The following is a 12,911-nucleotide window of genomic DNA, read 5'->3' on the forward strand; positions in this document are numbered from 1 at the left end:
GAAGAAAGCTCAATATTATAAATATTGAGCTATAACACTGAACATTACTGTTAATTGATGTCAGTATCCACTAAAAATTCTGTATTTTAAAATCTAATGATAAAGAAATTCCTAATGCAGTAATATTAGGCATAAATTAATGAGCAGTAAAAATAATTGAGATTTATGAAACATTATATGTTCATATTATTATAAGAAGGCATGTAAAATAGATTTTAAAGTCAGTGTCTGTTTTCTAGGAGATTGTGTACTCAAAGTGATGAAAATTTTCTCTCCCCTTGCACTTTCTTGCATCATACACATAAACAATCCTAGAACTAAAGTGGAATATTCCAAACATTTTGATCTCTAAGGGATAAGATGTCTCATATAGTTAAGCCATCTTGGATTTCTTCAGAAGCAGCCTCTACAGGTGTGGATTGTCACTTCTGATTATCTGATTATAATGATCTTTGATCTCTTCTCAAGTGTGGTGCTTAATTAGTTTTTTATTGATATCTTAAACTCATAAATTCTATCTTCATCCACTGTTTTAATTATGGTTTTCCATTTGCATCTTTCAGGCCTGCGCTTAATGGACATCTCCTTAGACCGCCCCTAAACACTCATGTGTGTGTGTGTATACATAAATAGATATAGATATATATTTATATCTTACACTCAGTCTTTTACTTTAAAATCAGTTGCCCTATTTATTTCCTTCCTCACAGTTATCACAGTTGTCTTGATGACCTCTTTTCTTACTCATTGGTATCTACCACAAGAAAATAATCTCATGAAGGGCAAAGACCTTTTCTCTCTGATACACTGCTATATCCCAGTGTAATAGGGCCTCTAAATATTTGATCAGTGTTGAATGAATTAGAGAATCTGTGGTTCAGCTACTGTAGATCTTCTTTCTTACCATCTTTCTTGAATCTTGGTCCCTGACACTCTTGACTTGTCTCCAGAATGTACAGCCTCCTTCATGTTCTCACTGCCTTGTGCCTTCTTCATGCAGTGGTCTGACATCTCTTGCCTGGGCCATGGGAAAGCCTTCTGATGTAATTTCCCTTTTCATCTACAGTCTACCACCCAGTGTTATGTCGCTGTGTAGAGATCTTGTTGGCTACTTGGTACTTGTAGGTGGAAAGTTTAGACTCCTTGGCACAACATAGGGCACTATTCAGAATCAGGCTTCAATCTTAACCTCTCCAGGCTCTTCATTCACTGTATGCAACCTCCCCTGTAGTCTCTGAGCATCCAGGGACTCTGTACATACCTGAAGTTCCTGTTCCCCCTCTTCTCTCACCTAGAAAATGCTTACTTATGGGACGCCTGGGTGGCTCAGTTGGCTAAGCATCTGACTTCGGCTCGGGTCATTATCTCTTGGTTTGTGGATTCAAGCTCCGCATTGGGCTCTGTGCTGACAGCTCAGAGCCTACAGCTTGCTTCAGATTCTCTGTCTCCATCTCTCTGACCCCTCCTCTGCTCGTGCTCTCTCTATCGCTCTCAAAAATAAATAAACATTAAAAATTTTTTAAATAATAAATAAATAAAAACTACTGGCAGTAATAAATTCAGGTGGCAAGATACTTAATATTCACAAATCAGTAGTGTTTCTATACACTAATAATGAAGTACTGGAGAGAAACTTAAAAAGCACCAAATACAGTTGCACCAAAAAGAACAAAATACCAAGGAATAAACTTAGCCAAAGGGGTGAAAGACCTGTACTGCAAGAACTACAATGTACTGATGAAAAAAATTGGAAAGATATTCCATGCTCATGGATTGGAAGAATTAATATTGTTAAGATACTCATATTACCCAAGGCAACCTATGGATTCAATGCAATCACTATGAAAATGCTGTTGGGTATTTAATTTTAGAAGAAATAATCCTAAAATTTGTGTGAAATGACAAAAGACCCAAAGTAGCCAAAGCAATTCTGAGAAAGAGCAAAGCTAGAGGTTTCACAATCCCAGACTTCAAGATGTAGTACACAGTAGTAATCAAAACACTATGGTACTGGCACCAAAAACATAGATCAGTGGAACAGAATAGAGAGCTCAGAAATAAACTCAGGATTATATGGTCAATTAATCTATGACAAAGGAAGCAAAAATATACAATGGGGAAAAGATAGTCTTTTCAATAAATGTTGCTGGGAAAACTGGAGAGCTATATGTAAAAGAATGAAACTGGATGGCTTTCTTACACCATATACAAAAATAAACTCAAAATGGATTAAAGACTTAAATGTGAGACTTCAAACCATAAAATCTTAGACGAGAATATAGGCAGTAATTTCTCAGACATCAGCCATAGCCACATTTTTCTAGATAACTTCTCCTAAGGAAATGGAAACAAAAGCAAAAATAAATTGTTGGAACTACATCAAAATATAACGTTTTTGCACAGCAAACAAAACCATCAGCAAAACAAAAAGACAACATACTATAAGTGGGAGAAGAGATTTGCAAATGATATATCCAATAAAAGGTTAATATCCAAAATATACAAAGAACTTACACAACTCAACATCAGAAAAATAAATAACTCAAAAAATGGACAGAGGCCCTGAGTAAACATTTTCCCAAAGAAGACACAGATAGGTGACCAGAAGACACATAAGATGCTCAGCATCACTCATCATGAAGGAAATGCAAATCAAAACCACAATGAGTTACCACCTCACACCTATCAGAATGGCTAAAATTAAAAAGACCAAAGAAATAACAAGTGTTGGCAAGGATGTGGAGAAAAAGGAACCCCTGTGCATGGTTGCTGGAATGCAAACTGGTACAGCCACTCTGGAAAACAGTATGGAGGTTCCTCAAAATAAAAATAGAATTGCAAAAAAAAAAAAAAATAGGGTTACCATATGATCCAGTAATTCCATTATTGGGTATTTAATGAAAACACTAATTCAAAAAGATATATGCACCCAAGTTTATTATTTATAGTAGTCAAGGTACAGAGTATTACACAGCCATAAGAAAAAATGAGATCTTGCAATTTGGGACAACATGGATGGACATAGAAGGCATTATGTTAAATGAAATAATTCAGACTGAGAAAGACAAATACGGTATGATTCCACTCATAAGTGGAAGCTTAAAAAAAAAGACAAATAGACAAATGAGTAAATAAAAAGCAGAATCAGACCTATAAATACAGAAAACAAACTGGTGGTTGCCAGAGGAGAGGGAGGTGAGAGGTTGGACAAAATTGTTGAAGGGGTGTGGGAGACACGAGCTTCCAGTTATGGAATGAATAAGTCATGGGAATAAAAAGCACAACACAAGGAATACAGTCAATGATATTGTAATAGTGGTATAGTAAGACAGATGGTAGCTACACTTGTGATGAGCATAGCGGAATATATAAACTTGTCAAATCGCTACATTGTGCACCTAAAACTAGTAGAACATTGTGTGGCAACTATATTCAAATGAAAGTAAAAATTTTTAGAAAAATAAAAATACAAGTAGCATTATGCTAGTGTCTTGATTTTCTGAATGTTTTAATGATCCTTAGTTACATGTGACTTTATTTTAAACCTCATCATTCAAATTCTTTTGAATAGTTAAATCTTACCCTAAATTTAATGATGGAAGGATGATCTCTAGATGCGTAGATTAGAACCAGTTTACCTTTATCTGCTAATATTTGACCAGATATTGGAATTATGGGGTAAGAAGATGAACTGGAAATAAGCATGAATAAGCATGAATCTCAGTATGAATCTTCACAATATTAACATGAGTGTTTTTATACTGTACAATCGTAACTACTGCTGTGACACTTCATTAAGTATTGTTACTATTAGTGCTATAAGAAATCAAAGTTTCATGATGAAATCTTTGAGCTGTTTATCTTAGATAAGATTATTACCAGTGGAATATTATGTGTGTGTGTATATGTGTGTGTGTATAAATGTGTGTATATAAAGTATCTTTTGTTGCTAGGGGAAAAGCGATGTTTTTGGAATTGACTAAGCTGTTACTATTTTTTGTCTTTTTAAAAAGTCAAATAGCCACATTTAATTACCTACAGTTTATTGGAAAAAATCAAATGTAGGTATTTAGCATCCACCATCTCTTATCAGCCCATAACCAAATCCACCTGTGTTACATAATACCATTGCCAGTGACCACATTCAATCATACTAAGGCATCTGCATGTGATATGACTTCTGACATATTCTGCTTGACTACACTTACAAAGATAAAGTCACAAGACCTCTATCTCATTAACATATTAAGATGTATTTTAGGGGTTCCTTGGTTGCTCAGTCAGTTGAGCATCCGACTTGACCTCAGTTCAGGTCTTGATCTCAGGGCTGTGAGTTCAAACCCTGCTTCCGGCTCTGCACAGGGCATGAAGCCTACTTAAAAAAAATAAGTTAAAAAAAAAAAGTGTATTTTAGGCAGCTTTCTCATATTCCCTGCCTATCATTCTCCTCATGCCTGCTCACAACACTTCCAATAATAAAACTGGCATTTAGGTTAGCTGGAAATGTCTCCCTACAGCTAAAATGGATTTATATTCTGCCAAGACATGAGCATATCATTTTTTGAAAGAAAGAACTGCCACCAGATGTCTGTTTGTAAGATTGCCATTTGTTCATTTTAATTAGATCGTCCATCATTTGTAACTTTTCATGGCCCTTGTGAATGTCTGTCTTTTTTCTATTGATTTATTATTTTGTGAATGTTAGTAAACGTGCAGAGCATTTACCTCATCAGAAGTAATTAAATTACTCTCTCTGCCCTGGGTATCTTGCTTGTATCACTATTCTCCCTGCTAAAATATTTGCAGAAGAATCTTTATTTAAGATCATGTAAGGGTTCCTGGGTGGCTCAGTCGTTAAGCATCTGACTTTGGCTCAGGTCATGATCTCATGGTTTGTGAGTTCAAGTCCCACATCAGGTGTGCCCTAGCCCCACTTCCAGTGAACATGAGCCCCGAGCCCCTCTTCAGGTAAAACATGAGCCCTGCTTTGGGTGAGCCTCAATTCTGTCTCTCTCTTTGTCTCTTCTCTGCCCCTCCTGGGATTATCCCTCTCTCTACTCTTCACTCTTGCACCATTTCTCTCTCTCTCTCTCTCTTTCTCTCTCTCTCTCTCTCGCTGTCTCTAAATAAGTAAGTAAGTAAGTAAATAAATAAATAAATAGCATGTAAGAAGTCTTCTACTTGCAGGTTCTGTAACTTCTTCAATTTAATTAATTTTATTTTAAGAAAATTCATGATTCAAACATTCAAATTATACTAAGCTATACCCTTATGCTGGCTGCTGTCCCACAGACAATAAATGCTATTAATTTGTTGTTTGTTCTTATGGAGACATTTTATCCATAACTAACAAAAACATCATATTTTTTTTCTTCCTTTTTTATGCTGTTCTGAGCTTTCCTTTTTTCATTTAATAATATATCTTGGAGATCATTTCATATCAGTCCATAGTGTTTACATCTAGTATGAGTTTGTAATATTTTCTTGTGTGGATATACTGTGATTGATTTAATCAGCTCTCTGTTAGAAAGATTACTTCTAATCTTTTGATGTTTCATACAATGCTACAGTGGATAGTTTTAAAGCTACTTTTCATGGGTGTAATCATATATGTAGGATAAATTCCTAAAATTTGAATTACTGGTTCAAATGGCATGTGCATTTACAATTTTCATAAAATATGAAATTGTCTTCAATAGAGGTTTACCAATGATCTTATCCTTTGCATTGTGTAAGAGTGTGTCTTTTCCTACGCAATGTGTTTTTTAAGTGATAGGTGAAAATTTGTATTCCTTAGTTTTAGTTTACATTCTCCTTTGAATGAATGAGATTGGGCAACTTTTCATATGCTTAAGGGCATATTTGTATTTATCAATTGCCTATTCATATCCTTTGCCCATTTTTCTAATGTAGTATTGGTCTTTACTTACCCATTTGTATGTCTTAAGAAAATACTTGTTGTGATATAGATTGCAAATATTGTCCATGATATTTTAATGATCATTTTATGATTATCACTGCCTTTCTTTATGTGTGAAGACTTGATGAGTCTATAGGGGTGAGTCTATAGGGGTGGATAAATATGAAAACTGGAAGGGTGGTTGTATTAGGGAGATACTGTGAGTCCAGCTACTTGAGGCAGAGACATTCATTAAACCCTCAGAGAGAGAGAGAGAGAGAGAGAGAGAGAGAGAGAGAGTGTGTGTGTGTACACAAAAGTATTGGAAGAATTTAGAATGAATTTCCTTCATTGTGATGACTTCATCTATAGTTTTTTGTAATTTCTTTAATGAACCATATAAATTCAAATTAAATTTTACAGAAATTATCAACGTATAGTTTAGTATCTTAACATTTTACATTTTTTAATTAAATAAAATGCTGACTTTCTTTCATCTTTGTTGTAGTTACCTTTTCCCAATCGTATCCCTTGAGGAGAAGACTATATTACATCTTTAAGAAAGTGTTATAAAACTTGATGAAAATATAAATCATATTCTTTTGTAATTATCCACTAACTCTTTAATGTATATGGGAGACTTCCAGTTATCAGATGAACTGCTATAATTCCATGGGAGTTTTTTGTACCCTAATTTTTGGAACACTAATTTTGGGCTGGTAAATATGATAAAATCCCTTTTCTTGCTTTTCTCTATGGTAAAAATATCTCAGCTAGGACAGCATGGCTGTTAATCTCTGTGGCTGATATATGTGTTCTTTTTATTACAGGCGATATTTATATAAGTGATTTTGTCACTCGGGAAATATAATTAATAGTAATTTCTTTGAAAGCATATTAGCATATATTGAGTAAAAAAAAGGTTTAAGGAGTTACTAAAACATATTCATTTTTACACATTGAAAAGTTTCTAACTGAAACATGTACTCAGTATATAGAGGAATATCAATAAATGATAAATGGCGTGAAGTGGTTAACAGTATGCAGGAAAATGATCATCATTGAAATGCTGTTATTAAAGTATTCTTTTAATACATGAATATATCTGTAAGGGTGGTTTAATCTAAAAAGAGGCATTTATATGTGAGCTGGTGTTGAACCTATACAAATGAATTAAAATTATTCTGTGAGCATTTGATATCTTGTGATTCACAGAGTAGATTTTATTTGTTTGTTTTTTAAGGTGCCAGGAACTGAAAGTGTTGGCTTGGAGCAGTGCTAATTGCTAGCTTGAGAATGGTTATGTCAGACATGCAGAGAGTTAATTGCCATGCGGGTACTCAATTATAACTTTCTCACCATATTCCAAGCTCAGGTTGGCATCTGTTATTACATTTGTGCATACAAAATAATTTATTCAGAAGCCAGAATATAATTGACAGAAGCTTGTCACTAACACTAGAAAAATATGTAATTTACTTTCAAATAACTCATTTGTTTTTGCTAACTAGAAACCTGAGATTTCTAGTTGCACATTTCTTCAGGCCTGTTCAATTACAGTATTCACAGATTCTCAGCTACTGTATTTGACTTATTTGTGAGTCAGGATTTTGATTTCATGAAGAGGCCAGAGAGAGGTCTCATGTGGTAACAGAATAAAATGTTATTGTGATGGAATAAAAAGTATTCACAGTGAAATCTCACAGATATTTGTTGGTTTTTAATAACTAGTACTTACTAAATGCTTAACATGAGCCAGGCACCATGCTGTATTCTTTCTGTATTATTTTATGTAATATTAACAAAATCTAGAAAGTAGTTCTTTGTCTGCATTTTACAGATGGGAAAACAAACTGAGGATTAGAGCAGTTAGGTGACCCGTATAAAGACACACAGCTAGGAAGTGTCTGAACTACAGTTTATGGTAGAAATTCAGAAAAATTAAAAAAACATGAAATTCTTGGACTATTAATTTAAACTGTCTTTAGTATTATAAAGAGCAGATCGTTTTTCTTAGTAGCAGGGAGTTAGGGATTTTATCATGGCACAAGTAAAGGCGGAGATGTGTAAAGGTGTAAAACAGTAAGACCATCTGGATGGGATGTGTTGGAGAACAATAAAATTTAAGGTTGGGTGGAAAAGGGACCATGTGCTTCTCATATTACTCAACCAGACTACCCCTAAGACATAGAAGCATGAACTCGTACTTCTAGACTAAAGGAACATATTAAATCATAACTCTTTCAGTTGCAAGTAACAGAAATCCATTCCAATTAGCATGAGTGAAGTAGGGGAATATTTACTGGCTCACATAAATGGAAAGTCTAAGGGTACAGCTAACTTTAGGCGCAGCTGGATCCAGTGTCTCAAACTCTATAATCAGGGCTGGCCTTCTCTCTCTCACTCCCCGGGATGGGCTTTTACTAAAAAGCAGGTAAGATGACAGTCTGTAGCTTAAACCTCACATTTCCTCAGTTTAGTAACTCCAGCAGAAAGTCTTTCTCTTAATTAGAGCAAAAATATCTTGGAGGAAAGTTCAGAAACATATGCCTGCTCAAGAACTAGTTGCTGTGGCTGCACTGGCTGGTGGAGGCTGTGTCCTCACCCTTGTGAGTAGGTGATAAGGTGTGCCAGCCATGGGATTAGCCCTACTCAAACTGTAGGGGCTGAATTCCCCAAATGAAAGAAGGAAGGGGGGAGATGTATCTAGACAAAAGCAACAGATACCCACTGAGAGATGTATTGTTCAGTGCAAGTCAAAGTGTCCTTGAAATCATACATTTTACCTTTAAAATCCATGTAAACTTTATTTTATATGTCTACATCTAATTGTACTATTTTATTTTTTTATTTTTTTATTATGTTTCTTTATTTTTGAGAGGCAGAGAGAGACAAAGCATGAGTGGGGGAGGGGCAGAGAGAGAGAGAGAGGGAGACACAGAATCCAAAGCAGGCTCCAGGCTCTGGGCTGTCAGTTCAGAGCCTGATGCGGGGCCCGAACTCACGAACTGTAAGATCACGACCCAAGCCAAAGTCGGATGTTCAACTGACTGAGCCACCCAGGCGTCCCTAATTGTAATATTTTTTAAATGTTCCATGTGTGGATTGAGTTCCCCCATGAAAAGGATTCTGAGGGGTAAAATTTGAATTCGGGAGGTTTTATTGGGAACTGCTTTGGGGAACACCTGTGAGCGGTGAAGAAAAAGTTGAACTATGATGCACGTGCAGCAGGTTGCAGCCGATCCCACAGGGAGCTCAGAAGTTGGGATGGCCTTTCAGAGATGTCCCAAGAAAGGCAAGGGGGCCTGACCTGTGTACCTCCACACAGACCAGTGATTGGGTGTGGGCTACCCCAGAGATGGGGCATACCCATGACAAGGCAGCTCCTTGCTCTGAGCCCTGAGTGCAGCTCCTAGGGCAGGATTAGGTTATGAGCCACAGCAGACAAAACCTCCAGCAGCAGTGGAAGAGTACTTCATTCCTGAAGTGGGTACAGGGTGTGGACCTAGGCAACTTACCACAGCATGATAATCCATCACATCTGTGAATAAAATTTGCTCCAGGAAAATGTGTCCTGTTTATCTGTCACTGTAAATGCTCCCTGGCATATCACTATACTGTTTGACCAGAGGTCCCTGGAAATATGGGTACCCCAGTTTGAAGGTGACAGCAGAAACACTGGGAACCCATCATAGGGGAGTAAAAAGATAAACCAAATGAGGAAGATACCGAGGCAGAGAGAACAGTTGAAAGACTTGCCATCATCAGCTTTGGTAGTAGCAGTGGGAATCTAGAAAAAAAGATATATATCTTCATCTTGCCAAAGACCACCCATCTTCTCCTGTACCTGTACTGTTTATCTTGCTTTCTCTTGTTTGGAGCCTAGAAGGACCTAGACACCATCAGAAATTTTAAAAAACAACATAGGCTTGCAAAAATGGGTTTCTCCATCATGTTTTCAGCTTTTTTCATTATCTTTTGGCTTATAGATCATTGGGTAAACAATATAGTGCTTGCTGTGGGATCAGCCTGTGGGTGACAAAGAGCCCATATTGCACTCTTGGTTATGGATGGGGAAAGTGTGTTGTTAGGGTGTTGGCCCATGTGTACATACTAGATCTTCTTAGGCACTAAGGTTTCAAGCCAATTTATTTTGATGTTGACTGAATCTTGTTGACGTGTTTAGTATTATAATTACTTCAGTGTGCATTTTTTTCTTTTTATTTACTCTGATTATTATTTATTTTAATCTGTTGACTGAATGAGACACTTAAATGTAATGTGAGCTTGGATTACATGTTTATTTCCCTGAACTGGAAAGCACATGTTTCCGTGTGGCATAGATAAGAGTTTTCTTCCCCACCCCTTCAGTAGATTCTGAATTTAGAGAAGAAAATTCAGATTTTCCTCTGAATAATTTTCCCTTTCATAGGGCTTCTTATTAAAGTTGACTTGATAAGAGCTGTTGAGATTGAAGGGCTTGGTTGAAAGATCTTAATTCACTTATTCAACAAATACTTGCTAAGCACCTACCAAGAGCAAGGCATGCTTCTAGAGATTTCAGGAGCCCAGCAGTGAACAAAATACACAAAAATAATTCCTTATGAAACTTAAAATCTAGTAACGAAAGGCAGGCAGTAAACACATTGAGTAAATCATATAGACTATTAGAAGGCAGGATGATTTTTGGAAAAAGACATAGACTAGGGGAATTGCTAGTGCAGGGAGTGGAGCTTGGGGTTTGTATAGGATTGTATAGGATGGTCAAGGTAGGCCCCATTGAGAAGGTGACATTTGAGCAAAAATGAGATATGTATGGGAATTAGCTATGTGGAGATGGGGGGTAAAGCATTGTGGAGAGAGGAACAGCCAGTGCAAATGCCCCAAGGCTGGAGTTGGAAGAAATAGGAAGAGATGAGGTACTTATTCTAAGCTTTTGGTATTTGGGTAAGGGAGGGAAGAGCACTGCTGCTGAGAGTCCCAAGGTGTCCAAAGGCATTTCACCTCCCTAAATCTCTTTCTTTTCTTTTACGCTTTTAATTATAAAAAGCTAGAAAGAACACTATTCTAGTCAATAGAATAATATATACCTTAAGGCATTAATTCTTTTTGGGATAGAGCTTGGATTAAAGTCCTCAGAGGAACAAAATAAATGTGCCTCTCCTTTTGATCTCTTCCCTGTTCAGCTCTGATTTCAAGATATCACTACTTGATGAAGATTGTGGACTTGAGTTGAAAACCATGGCTTTAAATCATCAGAGATTTTTAAAAAGACAACTAATTATCTGTAGCAAAAAAAGGGGGGGGGGTATTTTAAATATCAGAAAAATTCCATGTACCAGGACATCTGTTGTGTCATTAAACACAGAAAATGGAGGGTCCTAATTTAGTAATGATTATTACTCAGATTTTGACACAATGTTACACCAGATATTAAGTACCCAATTATCTGCAAAGCCCAGTTACAAGTCGTAAAGTCTTCTTTTTCCTTGTGTGTTAGCAGTTCATAAATACTAATTTTAGCAAAAGTAATGTAGAACTTTATCCAGCTTTTTTCTAAGGCTTATCTAAGTCATTGGGAAGCAGTATCAGGACACTTAGATTCCCAACAGGGCCATTCTTCTCATTATCTGGTGTCCCTTCCACACATCTTATCTCCTGTCTGAGACCCTGATGCCGCTTCTACCTACTTAACTCTCTCTCCTGCCTGTGGGGAGACCCCAGCCATGTCACTTAGCTTTTGTGAGCCTCAGTTGTGAGCCCAGCCATAACAGGGGTTGTGCTTGGGGTTAAGTGATGGTTGCCTGAAGCCTTAGCACTTGTTAGCTGATATTATTATTTCCCCATACCCTGTTGCAGCCAAGAAGTACTTCCCTCATCCCCCAAATGTCTTTCCTAGCAAGAGAATACGTTATTTATACCACATTTTCTTCAAGTGTTCAGAGTAATTTTATTCTTTTTATTTAATACTCCTATACATTATTAAGTACAAAAAAAGCAGGTGATGTTATTCTCATTTTGCAGATGGTCAATCTGAGATGTTGAGAAGCAAAAAATAAATGGTTTAGAAATGTTTTCTATTAAGTATTTTCATATAAAATAAACTAGGTTTCATAAGGTACATTTAAACTCAGTCCACAAGCATTCAGGCAAATAAACTCAACAAATTATAAAATATACAAGAATTGATTTGTTGTAAGTAGGAATGGTATAACACAGATTAGTAATTAATAGCCAAGTAGATGTTTTAGTTATCATGATTTTCTTAAAATTGCAAATGTTGGATTCATGCAGTTTCAAAGGGTGGGGCATTGTGTGGCAACAGCATTCAAATAGATTAAAAATTGAAAAGTGTACAAACTTGCAGTTTTAAGATGAATAAGTTCTGGAGATCTAATATACAGCATGTTAACTGTAGTTAACAATATTGCCTTACATGCTTGAAAGTTTCAAGAGTAGATCTGAAGTGTTCTCACCACGTACACAAAAAGGTAATTATAGGAGGCGGTGGAGGTGGTAACTACCCTTATTGCAGTAATCGTTTTTGCAATATATACATTACCAAATAATAAATAAATAAAAAGCATTTTATATATTGAAATTTACTCATGAAATTATTTGACAAATATATATTGAGTATAAAAAGTGCCAATGCTATATATATTAGCCCCTGAGAATGGAATTTTGTCTCATGAAACCTAGAGGGAAGGTACAAACAAATGTAAAACTACAGTGTAAAAAGGGCTACAGAGGAAAGGTGGATGGTGCGATATGCCACTCTATAGTAGAAAGATTTGACTTAATTGAGGGGAAGGGAAGGCTTTCCTGAAGAATTGATGGTTCTGTTGAGCCTGATATCTGAAAGAAGAGCAGAAATAGAGAATAAATGAGACCAGGCATGGTGGTGAGGAGAGGAGAACATCTGGGGCCAGACCACATCAGAAGTCAGCAAAAATTAGATAGTGTTTGGATTAAGGGATCTGCAGTGGATATAAAAAGAAGAGGGCTTAGG

General features: G+C 36.3%; 1 protein-coding gene across 11 annotated transcripts in view; it reads left to right on the top strand.

Annotated features, from left to right (window-relative positions):
• Positions 1–12,911, top strand: part of SPIRE1 (spire type actin nucleation factor 1) — a 201,446-nt gene that overhangs the window by 113,749 nt on the left and 74,786 nt on the right. The window lies entirely within an intron of this gene.

The sequence above is a fragment of the Felis catus genome, chromosome D3 (genome assembly GCF_018350175.1).
Source record: "Felis catus isolate Fca126 chromosome D3, F.catus_Fca126_mat1.0, whole genome shotgun sequence".
In the NCBI taxonomy this organism is placed as follows: domain Eukaryota; kingdom Metazoa; phylum Chordata; class Mammalia; order Carnivora; family Felidae; genus Felis; species Felis catus.